Here is a 17,880-nt window from a genome sequence, read left to right on the forward strand (position 1 = left end):
CTCAGGAACTACCTCGAGCGCCCTGGGTGGTTGGTTAAGTTCCTCTGTGCACTCTGCGCAGAAGAAAGAGGTACTTCACGCTGTTCAGAGGAAAAACGCAACTTAACAGAGGGCGGCACAGTTATCCTTTAACAGAAGGAAGTTTAACTATTTAGTCAATATGTCCTTGGTGGGTAATCCGTGTCCATACTAGAAAATTACTCTTTGAGACGAGCTGATGCCGAGCATAAAGACTGAGAGCCAGAACACACATGAAGTCCTTTAAAAGTAGTGGCGGCATCGTTATCGCTACCAACAATGGAAGCGGAGGCACGTGGCAGTTTTGTTGACCAGCAGCACAGATAGTTGCTGGAAGTGACGGCACACCCGCCACCGTCTTTAAATGTCTTTGCTGAACAGGAACTGGCAGGTTCATTAATGGCCACAGAGATAGCGGCTCTACCCTTCGTTGAGACACGCATGAATGGGTGCTACAGCGGTCTGTATTAAAAGGCTAGAAAGCATCGGCGCTATATTCCTCTACTCGCCAGCTCGAAGTCCTCATGTTACTTGCTCGTGATTTCACGCTTCTCAGGAAACGTCAGCGCAATGCTGAATCACTTTAGCTGCTGTTTAGTGAGTTATAAGAAATCTGTCACAGGACAGTCGCAAGGCACTGCTGACCTAAATGTATAGTGTTAAATTTGGCAATATCAAGCGCTGTAACCATGAGTGATCTTATTCGACTGCGGTAAATGTAGTGTCGTATGGTTTCCGAAAAAAAACCTTATATAACTTGGCAAAGCATAAAAAGGAAGAAACCTCGGAGCATATATACTTTTCGTATTTTATTCTCGCGTTTTAGCATAGTCTCTCAGCTGCAGCTCGTCAGCGTCCGCCTCCCTCAAAATTTCTGAATGCTACTGATTTGTTACTTAGCAAAGGTAACTATACCCATTTTGTCATGACATATTTCGAAACCATTTTGACATTCAAGTAAATATTGATGAACATGTTGAAATATATCCATTTCATTATTTTCCCTCAAAGGAACTTTACTGTGCTCGCGTCTTTAAATAAAAAATCGTGAGATTTGAAAGTGTGAATGTGACTATGTGGTTCGGTGTCGTGACGTTAGCACTCTCAAGTGCATCCCAATTGTAATGTCTTGCACAAAACCGCAATCAGCGAAAAGGGCTGCGGTCGATGGCTCCGCGATGAGAGCGCCCGCGTCACTGTGTTAGAGCCAGGATACTTCAGGAGCGCGACATAGCCGTCGTGTTTCACCGCATATCACATATTCCTTGTGGTTCAGGGTCATCTGGCCTATGGAACAACATCATGATGCTAGCAAAACGAAGTGTGCGCGCTCATCGCAGCACGGCCGCTTCTTTCGATGTGTTCTTTGTTCGTCGCCGCTTTGTATAAGCGATTTCATTCAACCCGCCGCGATGGCGCCATAGATTTCAGCTTAGGTGCTGATCTCCTTGCGTTAGGATCGAATTCACTCTTAGAAAAAAGGTAGTAGTACATTCTAGCTTTGGGGTGATAACTTGTCTTCACATGTTATTACCCTGTTGGTAATTGCAGTTAGTAACGGGAAGATTAGTAAGTTATAAGCCCATTTTAGTTCATTACAGCTCGTACCCGAAGTTAGCAACGGGAAGCTAGTAGTGTTTATTTATTTATTTGCTCTTCAAAGGTCCACACGAAACATTACATGAGGGGTGGGCTGAAAAGGCAATTTAACATTAATACAGGTGATCTTCCATGGGGGTTTTTCAATTTGCTCAAGTTGATGATGGTTTCCACTCCGGATGGAACGTCATTCCATTTTCAGGCTGTTTTCAGGAAAAAATACTGATGATATGTTTCGGTTCGGGCTTTCACAGGGTAGACGGCGTTTGGGTGACAATTACGAGAAATACGATAAGCGCTTGCCCTGCCGCGGTGGCTCAGTGGTTAGGGCGCTCGATTACTGATCCGAAGTTCCCGGGTTCGAGCCCGACCGCGGCGGCTGCGTTTTTATGGAGTAAAAACGCTAAGGCGCCCGTGTGCTGTGCTATGTCAGTGCACGTTAAAGATCCCCAGGTGGTCGAATTTATTCCGGAGCCCTCCACTACGGCACCTCTCTCTTCCTTTCTTCTTTCGCTCCCTCCTTTACCCTTTCCTTACGGCGCGGTTCAGGTGTCCAACGATGTATAAGACAGATACTGCGCCATTTCCTTTCCCTCCAGAAAGCAAATATTATTATTGTTATTATTGTGTGATAGTAATAACTTTGTGATTAAATGTAAGGTAAAATTTATGATATAAGAAAAGACTGGCGATCTTGCGACGACAGGCCCATGTGAGGAGATTTAACTGTAACTTTAGTGGGGAAACGGTGGTGTGATATGAAAAATTAGAACAAATGGATCTTTCAGCTAGATTCTGGACAGATTCGAGCGTGTCAATGAGGTTAGCAATGGTACGATCATAGACGTCGCATGCAAAATCCAATTTCGACCGTACAAATGTTAAGTAAGCAAGGAATTTTACGGAACGCGGTGCTAAGGCAAGGTTACGGCGCAGGTACCCAAAATTTGGTTAGCTGAGTTAGTTACGTGGTGAACGTGTTGCGACCAGTTTCGATTTTTACTTAAATGGATGCCAAGATATATATAGGCATCTACTGATTTAATGGGAAGGTTGTATTTGTATACATTGCATCCTGGTGGTTGCGCCTGCGGTAGAATGAAAGAAGGAAAGCGTTAGAAGAATTTAATGACAGTAGCTATGTTTTACAGCACTCTTAGACGCGTAGCAGGTCTTGTATGGAATGAATGGAAAATGAATGGAAACTCACATATGGTGCTAGGTTTTTCGTACGTTGTTCAGGGGTGGTTTGTTGAATTTGTGCATACTATAAAAATAAAAGAGCTACATTGTCTTCTGACTAACTCTCGAAATCAGTCTGAGCTATCAGAGTAAGCTGGCCGTAAATCACACAGTTAGGTTTAGGTTTAATGCGCATTACATGTAAAAATTATGCGAGATGATGGCATCATAAATCTCGCCGGGCGCAAACAAAGGTTCGGAACGCAAGATACGCACGAACCAGAAAGAGTCACACACTCGCACTGTGCGTGCAGAGGTAAATCTTTCTCAGTCTTATATACTCCATAAATATGGCTCATTGACGGGTTAGTCGCTCTTATCCATGGAGCTAAGATACCAGCGTTTATTCTGATATTGAGGTTGTAGGTACAGTTTAGTCTACCTAACCGCACAACCCTGCAGAAATGTTTAATTACAAAACCAATTTATTTGCACGACAGTCTGTGTCAGTTATCTTCTTTGACTTTACTTTAGGATTAAAGGAACGGTTACTAACTAGGCAGTAACTAGCGACCATGGCAAAAAGGTAGCAAGGGCTACTTTTACTAACTGTACCTTCAAGAGGGTAGTAAATAGCCAGTAAAAAGTATAGTAAAAGAAAGTCAAAGTGGGTAACTGCTGCTGTTACTACCTTTTTACTACATTTTTTACGAACGTTTATAAGAGTGCTGCAGTTCGCATTATCCGCATTTCTCCTACATCCGCCCATTAGGCGTCTAGGAGTATGTTATGTGGACGCCTGAACCACGCCGTAAAGAAAGAGATGAAAGGAGCACAGGGAGAGGGGAACATAGCACAGGTACTACGTAACACGCATGTACTACGTGAATGGTGTCCGTGGGTAGTGGTGGATGGCTGAACCAACACGTCCTAGACTGGTGTATATGGTGTCGAGTGCCCCGCTAGACTATACTCACAAAGATTATAGTGGCTGTAGCGTTCGGCTTCTGAGCCCAAGGCTGCGGGACCGAACCCATGCTGCGGCGGCTGCATTTCGGTAGAGGCGACAGAAACGGCCATGTACTGCGCGATATCAGCGCACATCTAAGAAGCGCAGGTGCTCAAATTGATCCGGAGTTCTATATTATGGCGGCCACCATAGCCCATGCGGGCCGCCGCGGTGGCTGAGTTGTTATAGCGCTCCGCTGCTGGCCCGAAGACGCGGGTTCGATCCCGGCAGCGGCGGTTGAATTTTCATGGAGGCGAAATTCTAGAGGCCCGTGTACTGTGCGATGATGTCAGTGCACGTTAAAGAACCCCAAGTGGTCGAAATTCCCGGAGCCCTTCACTACGGCGTCTCTCATAGCCTGAGTCGCTTTGGGACGTTAAACCCCTATACACCAAACCATAGCCAATGTGTTCCTCCACGTCGTTGTACTCCAAGTATTACAATTCCGGGCGATTTTTGGGCCCTAATATTACGATGCGGAAGACAGTGGTCATCCGATTATTTTTCAGTCTCGCGGTCTTTTGTTTCAGCGCGAAAATTCCGCACGAAAGCATGTTAAAGATAATAATTTACCCAAACAATTATCCACATGCTCTGCAATTTTTCGCAATGAAATATTTGTGCTAAATTTCTCGACAAAAGTAAAGTTACCTAATTAACAAATCTAGCGCTTGAATAATGCAAGCCGATCGGTTAATCACGACAGCCTACATACGTACACTAGTTGAAGCTCCGTAATGCGCGTTGGGGTTTAAAGCACGGCGCAACATTGCTGAAAAACTTTGCCCATTTCTGCGCTTTACGGTGGGCATATAGAACGGATCTCTGCCACACTATCCCTCTGTCCAGAAGCAGGTTCACAAGAAATCGTGGGCAGATGTGCAATGCGCCCGTTGAAGATACTTATCTCAGACGAACTTTGCTCACAGAGCTAAAACTAAAAAAACTATGTTGCTCTGAAATAGCGCCTATGCTGAAACTTACGATAGCCGATAAACCCCTGAGCAAGAAGAACACAAAAGTTATTTCTCTTTTCGCTACATGTCACCTGGCAACTAAGGTGTAAAGGTCATTTCCAACTTCAGTTCACGTTATGAAAAATGTTTCGGGAGAAATGAAACGCAAAGAAAACGAAGCAGCGTCAAGGCAGTTCAGGAGGGTACGCGGGCGGCAAGGGACTGCAAACTTGAAAGTGTTATCAAGCGCGTTTTTTGGAAACTACTAGAGCGCTACAATGGAGAGCAATGCAAGCGGTAAAACTCTCGCCACAGCACGCCAAAAGCAGCATCAGCTCCCATGCGAGGCGTCCCGTTCGACGACTATACCCCGCTGCGGCCGGACGCTTTCCTGGCTGCAGAACCACCGTCATCTTGGTAACGGGCCTCAGCACTGTCAAGGTTGGCAGGGCGACAGTCTCCCCTCCGTAAGGTGGGGGGAGATGCGTGGAGTGAAATGAGCATGTGTTGCACCAGAGGCCACTGTCGACCACGGCTTGCTTGCTGTCTGCATCGGACAGAAACTGAAACGATGCTTCCATAAAGTGGTTAAGCAAGTAGTGGGCAGCATTTCGGCAGTGCTGAGTGCGGTTATTTTTATTACCTGTTAATATATTCCTTTAGCCACTCTTCACCATGCTAGCCTATAAACCACTAAACAGGTCGTGATATCATTTGGGAAGGGGGTTGTACAAAACAGACGATATATGTTTTCTTCTGCCAAGGCCACATGACATATGAAAAATGACACGTCCGCTCTTTACTACATGGGAGAAAAATCATCAACGCCTGGGAGCCTGGTATGATTGAATGAACTTTTAAGGAATAAAAACGTACATTAACGTGAAATAAAGGCCGAAGCTCAATTGCTTGACGATTTTAAGCAGTCCACGCCTCGAAAAAGGCGACGGAAGTGTGTATTATGCATTCATTATTAACGCTAGTTCGCCCGTTCATTGCTGGTTAGTTCTGCAGAAAGAAAGGCACACTTTTCGGCAGAGCGTTTTCTATTGCGAAGTACTGAAACAATTTGCTGAGCAGTGCAGACTCCAAGTTCAAGAAGAGCTCCGGCTTATAGCAGAAAAAGCTCATTTCAGCTTCGCGCACAAACAGTAGCATACAGTGAAACAAACAGCAACAGTGCAACACTAGTTTATTACAGCTGCACGTGATCTGATTGCAAATTGCTCTTCTGTGCAGCTGTTAATGCCAGATTCCTTTTATTTGCGATGGTTATCGCTATGCTGTAATCGTGTAACAGGATAAGCCTGAAAGCGGAGGAATACAAGGCAAGGCAGGGAGAAGTGGAAGGTGCGAGACAAGTGAGATATGGGCGGCTCGAGGGAGAGTGGTTTCAATAGGACATCGAAAAGTCCTACTATCCGGATCTAACAAATACCAAACCTTACTGCGGCAGTGCTTACACTTATACCCTTCCATTGCAGCCCATCTACAGCGTGACTGCGCGGAACTAAGGAAGAAAGCTCGACGACGAGCATTGGCCGTGCACCTTGGCCCATGGTAATTATTAATCTCCGATGACACGTCTTTCCATCAATAAAACGAGCAGCGCAGAAAATAAAATTCCAACATTTTTAAAGTGCGTCTGCACGATTAAGAAGAGAACTGGTGCGTGAATTCCAAACCAAACTGCTTGCGGGACGTTTGAATTTTTTAGCCACGGGTGTTTTCAGGGCTCAGTTATTGCACATTTTCATGGACTGACTGGCGACCATTGAGGAAAAATGAAGTGCAAGGGCTAGTGGCTCCGGTTGTAAAGTTGGAACTCTGCAAATAGCGCTCGTGCGTATGTTGACTTGAGCTTCGTGTGCCTCGTGAGTGTAATAAGTGACCAAAACCAACACACCGCATCTGCAGACGAACAATATCGCCCCTCAGCTGCGCTGTGTATTCATCTAACCTAATGCTTGACAGTAGTTTTTTCTTCGCTTTGTGATCATCTTTAAACAAGCAAGACTGGAGGGACACAATTCAAAGTTTAAAAGATAATAAAAAATTCTGCCACTTTCTTCACCACGCAGGCCGTACCAGCGCGCAGTGTACCATTATACAAAGCCAAATGGCCCCTGTTTTATCTTTGCTAGTATGCTATGCACGGATACTTCTCCTTCAGCCTTCTTGGTTTAAGCAAGCTTGCTCCGATTAAAATTTCTTCCTCTGGTCTACAGAAAAGGAAGAGAAATTTCATCCTGCTCTCGGTATAAAATTTACCAACACGTGCCTTTTCACCGAGGTAAGCGGCGTTTTTCCCTGATAATGTATATATTATTTCCAGAACGCATTAACCGGCAACGTATATCACCTTTTTTTATCCTTCGGAACAAACCACGCCACAACTCTAGAGAATAAAACACACGCGTGAGGATGTAGGTTTGAGCTGAGATTCAAATCCACGCCCTTTAGATGATTGTAGGGTAGTGCCCGCAATGCACACCGAGGCAGTTAAAACACACGCTAGCCTACAGCTCCTCCGTCCCTTCAACTGCTGCTGTTTTGATCGAAGAGTGAAGATGAGAGGCAACGGACTTTTCGGCTGGCTCAAAATAAGCAAATTTAACTGCCTAGTGTAGTCAGAAAGAGGTAAAGAACGTGTGAAAGGAAAGATTCGCAGAAAATACGCGCGTCGCCGCACCCACGTACGCTGAAGCGACGGCTGCTTGTGTTAGGTACCTCAATTATTTTCGCAGCTTCACCTGATATGAAAGTCAAAGAAGCTTATGCAAAGGTGACTTCATCGATTGCTCATGTAATGGCTTCGCATTTAATGCGCCATGAACTACAACAGCGTTGCTGAAGACTGGGCTGACAACGTACACAGCGATGTACAAGTGGGAGACGAAAGATTTATATAAAAGTAATTGTACGAGAGATAAATTATATCCGCACGTAAAGGCAGAATATCCTCACGAGATAATAAAGTAGAGATTTCTTCTACACGTTCTAGTTTTTTTTCAAAGCGAATGCCGCATCAGCGAAGTGCCCCAAAAAACCGCGGGTGCAATCCTGTGCGCGTAGTCAGTGCCTGTTGTCGTCGGGTAGAACGTGTGGTCGATGCTGTGTAACGCTTAGAAATGCTTCTCAGGTGTTCTGTGTGGATTTGCGGAGCAGTTACAATCGTCTGGTTGGAAAGTCGGTCATAAGACAAACCAAATTTCAAAAAGTTTGCAGCGTGGTTCCGCGTTCGAAGAATAGCAAGGTTAAGGGCGCTGAAGAGCCGCCTGGGTAGGACGCCTGACGGCGTCCGTGGGCGGCAGGGCGGCTCAGCTGTAGTACGCGCCAAAGCCTCGAGCCGCTGGGAACCGTCGAAAATATGGTTCGTCGCTTGCGTCAAGAGTCTGTGCCGGTGCGAACGCTGCTGTTCCTGGTGATCCGTGTTTCTGATAACCTCACCTGGTCCGCGTGACACCACCGCAAAGAAATTTAAAATCAAAACAAACGCTGACCTTGAGACACTGAAAACAGGCGAGGAGTCTAATTAGACGTGACATACACGTTAGGTCGCTGATGCTGCCACGTGAGTGCTTACTATAGACGCAAAGAAACGAGCGGAAAAATATTTCTTTAATGGCACTACTTGCTGTATACGGATGGCAACGGTATACTACAATCCACGAGTGAATTCCTGCAGTGGGCTAATCTATGCTTAGCGTGGATTAGAACAGAAATTTTTTTTCGTCACCAAGTTGATGAATTCCGATACGAGTGAAAATATTAAGAGCGTTGAGTGAACGCAAGCAAGTGAATTCTCGTCGCATGGTGCACCTTAAAATGAAGGTCATGGTTTATAATAAAGAAACCCTAGTGATGGATGTCTTAGTGCAATTTAGGGGCGGTGTGTTACCTTGTCTGCATCAGAAGATAAAAAAATGAATACATTAACCCCCGACATCAGTCAGAGAAAAAATAATGTGGTGTACACAGGAAAAATGCACGGGTTAAGACACGACGCTATCTGGGTTGCGAATCATACGAGGCAATGACAGCGAAGAAGAATCCACAGGTGGTAGGCTCAAAACTACCGGAAAGAAGATAAATGGCAACGGATGACTGAACGGCAACACGATCACTACACAGGCGCAAAATATTGCTTTCTTTGGTCTATAGACCGCGTACATCTGCCATTCCGTTAGCGCACTCCAAACATAGAAGTCCAGTTAAGCCTGCATTCTGCTTTGAGTTAGGAACCAAGGATTGCATAATCACAAAACCTAGTCAGTTGACGACGCTGCAGATATTCAATTATGGAACCATGTAATTGACGCCATTGTCTCCCTATTTTACTATTTATAAATTTCTCTTTGAATGTTGAGTGGTGGTTATGAGCAAGCTAGGAGCAACTGTTCTGGTAACAAATTTGTAGCATAAATATTTAATATTTCTGTAGAGCGTTTTTAGAAGTACTTTTCGAGCTGCAGCTGCTTTTTTATGTTTGCGATCAAGGAGTATAGTATAGGGCACAGGATTAATTTAGATCACCACAGAATATTTAACGTGCGCTGACATCGCATTGTGCAGTGAAATTTTCTCGTGCATTCCTTCTGAAATATGGCTTTTGTTATGGCTCGGGTAAAGGCCAGGGCACGGGGAAAGGAGGAGAACGCTTTAGACATTTCATCAACGAGGTGAATGAAAGCTTGAATACGTCTGAATACATGGAAGTGTGATTCCTAGAGATCCAGATTCCTGGAGGCAAAGTACATGCTGCTTTTCCTGGCCGTAAGTTCGCAATAGCGTTTAGCCAAGGATTTCGCTCCCTATCAGCGCTGGCTCCCAGGGCCACCGCTACGAGAGTTCTCAAGTTGTATACATCGCTGGCGGCCAATAGCCATCATCGAAGCGGTTTAGATGGCAGTAGTGCCTACATTAGACGTAGGCTCATACGGAAGCTTTAATTAGTGGCGTTGAAATTTTATGCTACCGTACAAACGATTACAGGTTTATTGTACACTTCAAGATTAATCAGCAGTGGCAGCTAAATGCCTCAGATGACCAAATAAAGACAAACTATCAATACTTCTCAGGGTAATTACTCTTTGAAAATTTTCGTGCAAAAATACAACAGCACATGTGCTACCTGCTAGTGCTAACGGTATGGGGTGAAAAGTGTGTTGCTAAGGCCACCCTTCAAGCCGTATCGGAAAATTAGTAGCCTGTATAAAATTTTGATCAAGTAGGGAAAACTATCATGGCCCATCAACATTGCCGTAAAGAAGGCAAGTCCCATGAAATTTATATATGCAGCAGGTGTTAGAAAAGCCTCGAAGCATCTAAAGTCGCTGCGCGCCAAGTAACTGCAAATATTTCTACATAAAGGCATAATTGAGGGGTGTATGGGGTAAACCAAATCCTCAAAAAAACAAATTTTCGTTACAAAATCTGTGAGAAAATTTTTCATTGGAAACGTTTTCAAGAAATAAATTACGCACTCACCATTTTCAGTGTTTCTCACAAGTTCACCCTCTGTGCCTGTCATACGAGGATTCATCATATTAAAGTGTGGTCATGAACCAACGCCATGGTCGGTAAAATAAAGTTAAAAATGATACTCGAATTTCCTATTTAAGGCAAACACGAATAAGGTGCGCTAGTAGTTCGACGAGGCTCTTGGAGAGCTGGACGAGCGGCAGCCGCTCAGATTAGTACGCCTCACTTGTCTCAATGTCTGCATTCCGTTCGCCGCAGGCGGCCACTGATTGCGCGACGGCCACAGGTCCACTCCCAGGCCGCACTGAGATACGACATGCTTGGTGTCCCAAGGACGAGCTGAGGGCCGCTTGCAACTCCCTCGGTAAGCAGAGAGGACGTCCACACCCCTTGAACCTAGTGTGCCTCGTCATGGTGATTCTGCCAAGCTTGTAGTGACGTGGGGTTGAAACGCATAGAACGAAAGCCTCGAACCATTCTTCTTTGCCTTCTACCTTGGTGATCTCGCAGTGATTCATGCGGGAGAAGCTGTATAAGGGCACCTAGGTCGGCGAGCAAAAATTAAATGAATGTTTTAGCGCGAAAAAAAAACTAGTCGACAAAGGAACAGGCATACAGAGAGAGAGAGAGAAACGTTCAATGCTTAGAATACTTAGTTGGGAAGCACTGACTGTTTGGTTTATGAGCACCTGTCGCCTGCGTTTTGTTTTTTTCGCGCTGGGAACGATTGTCCGTTGGAGCCGGGGAGTGGAATGTTACGCTGCTAGTTTCAACAAATAAGCTTCGTGCCGGATAAGAATGCTACTTTAGGCCTCCACAACTCATCTCCTGAAGGTGATGATATGGGATCATCAATGCGTTTAGAGCATAAAATTATTCCATTTTTGCTTGTTGCATCAGCTCCAAAATTCCGATTCAGCTGGCGTAAACATTGTAAGTTTTTGTATTCTCTTTCTTTTACTCCCGATCAATGCCTTCCTTCGCTGTCCTGCTTACAGCAGCGTCCCTAGCTCGTGCTTCTAGTTTGGCATCAGCAGCACGTCTTCAGGCTCTCACGCGCCGGCTACGTGCAACATCCCAGATGCGTTTCGAAGAGTTTGACGGCGTCCTACGACCCGGCCACATTCGATGACGACGTCGATTGCACGATGCACGAGACCAGTAGTGCAAACTGGGGGTGGACATGCTATCTTGAGTGAGGCTGAGCTCCACCCACCCCGATGATAGAGTGAGGAACCCCTCTTCTTACTGTGCTTTTTTTACCCTTCCGCAGAGCAAGAAAGAACACAAAAAAGCTATACGTGGTCTGCAGTAATGATGAAACAAAAACAGGTTGGGTGTAAAAAGAAATATCGAATAATTCACCGAGAAGCAGAAGCCGGGGCTTGGATTCGCTACGAAGTCTACAACATTCGCGCTCTTCTTTACGCGCGGTAAGGTATTGTCGCCGTTCACGCTTTCGCTCCCAGATAGATTCATAAATCTCCAGTCTGTCTCAATTAGTACTACCTCACCGCCCCTGGCAACTGGAAAAGTCATGTTTGAGAAGTAATAATTGCTGCAGATGCAGCATTCGAGTTTTGTTTTTAACCCTTTATTTCGCACAATAATTTGGCAAATTGATCAGCTTTTCATGATCAATACGTTTTCACTCTTCGCCTTTAGTGCTCGTCTCCGCCAGCGCACAATTTTCATGTACTTCACAAAGCGAGAGTAGGTGAACAGCACCTACTCTGAGGCTATGGTGATGGACGAATAGATTGACGCGGCATGAAGCCAACATCCTCTGTGTACGCGAACGGTGGTCCGAATTACAATGCAGTTTTAATCGGCAGAAAGTTTTTTCTGCGAACTTTTCTTCTGCGTTGCTCCGAGGAGCGGCGGACTTTGTTATTCATTCTGCGGAACATTTCTGGAAGAGCTTCTCACTTTAAAAATGAGATATCTTCGCAGCACTCCTGCTAGCTTCGCCTTTGGGATGATCTCCAGTGCGGACTCAAGTATGCTTTTTCATGCGACAGCTTTAAGTAGATCTTGTCGCAGAAACTCTAACGTCGTCGTCGTTAAGCGTGAGCGAAAAATGCATGAAAAAAGAATATACACCTCGCATGCAACAACCAACAACTCCGATCAACGAGTACGCCGCTTCATTTCGCAGCGCTGGCAGTACTTCGCACAATTTAGGCATATAATTAAAAAGCATATTCATCTCGAGGTACACGTCGTACATGTTGCTATCGCTGACTTCAAGAACGCACTTTGCGGAAAAAACAGGCCTCGTTGTCGTCAATTGTCTGCTCGAGAGAGTTACGTTACGACTGAGTTTCTCCTCTTTTATTAAGTTGGCATTCCTCAAGTGCGAAAATCATACCGATGTTGTACTGAAGTCGATACATTGCGACATCGCCAACACCGAACACTTTAGGAAGACAAATGTACATGGTGCGGCGACGCCCCAACCCTAACATACATCACACGGACGTGTCCCTAAAACCCCGCCATCCAAAGCCGCCTAATGCGGAACTGGAGCTGTGGGAGGTGAAGCGAACTGTTAGGATCGGCGCCAGCGGGTCTCATGATTAGCAACGGAGACAACACTCACCTGCTGGAAGCCAACGCTAAGCTTATTCGGGATGGTCCCAAGACACGCGACAAGGATCGCTCCCACGTTCTCGACCCCAGTACCCGAAGAGCGTCACCCGGGGGGAGTCCGGGCGGAGCGGAGAGGCCGCCGCAGTAAACGAGTCGCAGGTAATCTCCAATGGTCGTGACTAAGTTGGGGGAACTAATGCGGCCTTGGTCCCGGTAGAGGGCGATCAGCGTGGGAATACGGCGGTGAGCTGGCGGTCGTAGTCCGATACTTTCTCCGGCCCGGCTAATGGCAAAACCACTTTGGCGTCAAGTAGGCCGACCTAGAGCACCGTCCTTGCACATCGGATCCTTCGAATGAAGGAACAGGTGTCAGCATCGCGTGGGAACTTTCTGTTGACCAGAAAGCATCCCCCCCGCTGTCGCCGTGGGCCCGACGGCATCCTCCTAACTCCCTGGCTCGATGGGTGACGGGGGCGTGTCCCTATGTGCGGTGGTGTTTGTGCGTGAGAATGCAAGTTTCAGGCCACTCCGACCCTGACGAGGGCGTCCTCAACGTGGGGAATCTAGGGACGAAGAACTGTAGAAAACTGGACAGCGAGTGCAGTGAATGATCCTCCTCCGTCCTCCTTTTGCATCTTTCAATATGATCCTACCTTAAGATCCTCTCTTCGGAGAGCAGCTCACTTCTGAAGTTACATGGTTGTAAATATGTAATTAAAATCAAGTCTTCTTTCTCGACTAACGAACTCCGTCACTCAGCGGCACTCCTGTCCGGGACGGAGCGGGCGTCGTCTTGACCGAGGTTGCGTCGAGAAGCGAAGCCGATCCCCACCTTCAACATAACCAGCGCGCGCCTCGAAGAGGAGGCAGCGCTCCTTCTCATCGCAAGAAGGTCGGCAGAAGCCCCCGGACACCTGGACTGAGGGCCCACCCACATGGGCTCCAGCCATCTACCATCCCCTTCAGTAAACTTTTACTGACTCAATCACTCACCCATTCATTGCGACGCGCCATCGCGAGCGCATAAACAAGCAAGGAAGCGCGCGAGAATACTGCGGAGAAAACAGTGAGCGCAGCGGTCAACATCCAAGTTTTTACTTTTCTTCCTCAGAGGGCGCTGCACATCAAGAGCAGCAGCGCCGCTCGGCGATGCTTTAGGAGCCTGTAACTTCTCCCTGCTAATTGTAATCAAACTGCCTCAGTTTTGAATTTATGGCTCTCCCTCGTCCTCACATCGTCGGACCTCCCTCACTCTCATCATCACTAACAGTAGTTTTAAAATTTCAGTTATATTTTCTAGTCGGCAACTTATGGCGATATTATTCAGTAATAAACATATAAGAGAAGCCCGCAAGGTACTATTGGACGAGAGGCTAGATGCTTATTCTGTTGTATGTGTGAGTGCGTGTTATTTGAGCAAATACGCGAGACAAAACCGAGGCTCTTACAGCTGAGCCCCAAAATATCACTTATGCATGCATATATGTTCCCTGCGCTTATAACATTTAATTGTTATCTATGAGCACTGCTAAAACGAGTCAGCACGTTGTTGTGTCTGGGGGCAAAAACTAATGTACACCAAGAATATTTAGAAAACAATTCAATAGCGTTTACAACGAAAAAACAATAAATGCTAAGCACAGAATAGACTCAGTGCAGGGAAAGTTTGTAGTTCGCTCAATGATCACTACCGGATGAAACTGCGATAGCACTGTGTCTTCTGAATTTCACTGCTTCTAATCTCACGTCACTTGACGTCACAACGTCACGTCACCAAAGTGAACCACGTGCTAGAAGCAGGTGTCGGACAGACAGACAACCACTTTCAGGCGGATTGGATTAGCAGTACAACTCTAAAATGATGCAATATCACGCAGACTTACGTTTTATTTAGTTACACTTTTTTCTTTTTTGAGGCAACTCTCATACTACCAGCGTAACTCCCTTAAGGAATCGCGCCGAATTAGAAGACTTGTCCTACTGCCATAAACTATCACGACTAGCACGTTTCTATAAACTGTATCACCATCCTTCGCTTCACTACGATTTTTTCCAATTACCATCAGCCTTCTTTCTACAGCTCGACCATCGGCACAAAGTTAAAATCTTCGCGTGTCGCTCATCTGCATTTGCGAAGTCATTCATACCACACACTATCATAGAACCTAACAATTTATCAGTGCAGATAGAGTTTGTATCTAACGCTTCCACATTTCTTGCTCTCATGCATCGCGACGTTGGCATCTGAAATGTTTGAAATGTTTAAAATTTTTGTATGTTGCCTTTTTTTCCAGCTTCTGTACTTTTGCGATTACTTCTGTTCTTTTCGTGCCTAATAAGTACACTGTAGTATTTTTCATTTCCATTAAGCCTAATCTGTTTCTGTAAACCTATCATTTGTATTATATTGTTTTTTATTGCCTCCTTTTTATTTACTACTCTGGTGCTTATTTGTTTTTTCCACGCTATACTTAGCCTGTTTATTTTTCATTTGCTTGTACTTGATGTTCCTGGTACATGTTTCTACACTGACACCCCCCCCCCCCCCCCCTTATATGTAATCCCCTCGAAGGAGGACTTTTAGGGTTGTGCTGAAGAAATAAAATAAATAAATACGATACATAAAGCCAAGTAAGCCATTTCAGGCAAATCAAAAGCATCGAAAATAGAGATAGAACCATGTAAAAACAGTATATTGGTACTAGCGCACGATAATTCGTGGTTAACTCTAAGCTAAACCGCATCTGACTTTTTTCGCTTGTACGTCTACGCATTACCCAAACGCGGAATTTCAAATTCCCTACTATGCCTGCAAGAAATTGTTTCATAAAATCAGGCATGCGATTACGTGGTCACACGTCTCACCACGGACAGAACTAAATCAAGACATGTTGAAGTTATTTGGAAAGCAGTGCATCTTTTTCTTTTTTAGCACATCCTACAAATCAAGGCGCAGCGATGGATGATTCAGACCAAGATGGTTAAGCTGCTGCTCAATTTCCACGGTAAGACTAAAGTGGTTAGCTTTGCCCGACATACTGCGGCATCGCTTTTCTATACCGCAGTACCAGAGAAAACAGAAAATAGAAAGGAGATACGACTGTACTGATCTACTCACCGGGAGAGTGAGTGAGTGAAAACTTTATTGGATCTTTCAAGGGTTTCGCGGTTATGAAGTCTCTCTCGTCTTCTCTGGCGCTGGCGACTTGACGCTTCTGGTCAGCAAGGTTGGGCCCCTATTCCAAGGCTCCACTGAGTCGTACTGCATTGCTCCGCACTCGGGTGTTCGTGGTGATGGAATGCTTTGTTGCGTTCTCACTCCCACGTGATGTGGTAAAGTGTAGGTGTGGCATCATACCAAGGGCTGGTGGCTCTGTATTGTGTCGGGAACATCTTATTAAGTATGTGTAGGTTAGGAAAGGAGTTCGTCTGTAATCTGCGCCAGCCGGTCGCTTCCTCCTTTGTTAGGGCTTTGTGTGGTGGTGGATATCTAATTCTAGCTCCCCTATGCAAGTTCAAGGTCTCTGCGTATTCCCCCTCGCAAGACTGTAAGCGGAGCCCCGGAGCATTTGACTGCCCTGCTCAGAATGCGTTACCTCGAGCTAGGCTGTCTGCCCTTTCGTTCCACCCCCCCTATGCCCGCGTGGCCCGGGATCAAGATTAGGTTATGCCTGGGTTTCTCCTCGGCGGAGGTTACCCCGCTGAGTATTCTAAGGGCTGTTCTGCTGATCCTGCCCCTCGTGTAGTTCCTGCACGTCTCCGTTCTGTAGCCTTCTGCTGCCGCCAGCGCAACGGCAATCTCTTCGGCCTCCGCTGTGCCGGCGACCTTTGCCGTGGCACACGTGATCATGTTTCCTTCCTTGTTTACCGCTACCGTCGCGGCTACGCGTTCACTCTCGCACGGATATACGGTTGAGTGAAAAAAAATTCCACACGAACGCCGCCTGCAGGTTTTGATCGGACAGTGTCATTTCGTAGAAGCATTTTTTACACTGCAGCCAGTTTTTGAAACCTCACTGAGCTGGAACCGGACTTCGTAACAGGGAGTAAGGATTAGAACTTGAGAATTCAAAAGCCTTACTAGGTATAATTTGTGTGTTTTACTCTACACTCCGATCATCCAACAGAATAGGGGCTGATAGTGAAAATGTTGACTGCGGTACCACTGTTCCCGTTGGACGAGCGGCCACCTGCAAGGCCCGGCCAGTGCCCTCTCGTGAGCCAAATATACACGAGCTTTAACCTAAGACTTTACACAATTTAAAAAAATAGCTTTTTTGAGAAGGAAGAGAGCTTATATCGGCATATCATAGTCACGATGTTGAACGTCGAGGCGACGGAGATGGTGTGCGGCGCCCGTGTTTCGATTTTGCCACGTGTACCTCCAGACTGCGAAAACAACCAAAGCAGCACACGTGGTCGCCCCAATATTGGAACAGGATGGTATCACTCTGGTTCATATTAGGACCCGCCTTTGCTAATACATTTCCAACATTCGGCCGATTTCATGTGCTGCTTGGGAACGTCTTCCCCGCGAATAACCTTAAGAAGCAGCGCTATAAAACAAGAATTCATAACGGGCTGCACAGAAAAAATTTAGCCTGGAGTGTGGATCGTGTCACCACCCTTGCCCTAAGGCAGTGCATGTTGTCGCCCCTCATTCTCCCCTCAACATGAATTCTCTTCCCCGCGCTCACCTCCCCATGTCTCTCCTTCCTTACCCCCGTCCTCACGAATATTCATGCGCCATCCTCCCTCACCTTTACCTCACCCAGTGAGATCCTCATGAGGTGAGGGTGAGGACGTCCTCATGTGAGCTCGCCCTCATGAGGATACTCATCTCGGTGTGGAGAGCAAACTAAAATGCGCGCGGAGAGCTCTACTTTCTTTTAGTACGCATACCAACGTCGTGGCTAGTACCTGGAACGTAAAACCACGATTTGTTGGCAGACCATGTCTTGACCCCTTTAAGGAAAACAGCTGTACGCGTCTATAGACTAAAAGTGGATTGCACAACCCGCACGGAATGTTCACTCTGAG

Source organism: Amblyomma americanum, chromosome 1, assembly GCF_052857255.1.
Source record: "Amblyomma americanum isolate KBUSLIRL-KWMA chromosome 1, ASM5285725v1, whole genome shotgun sequence".
Classification (NCBI taxonomy): Eukaryota; Metazoa; Arthropoda; class Arachnida; order Ixodida; family Ixodidae; genus Amblyomma; species Amblyomma americanum.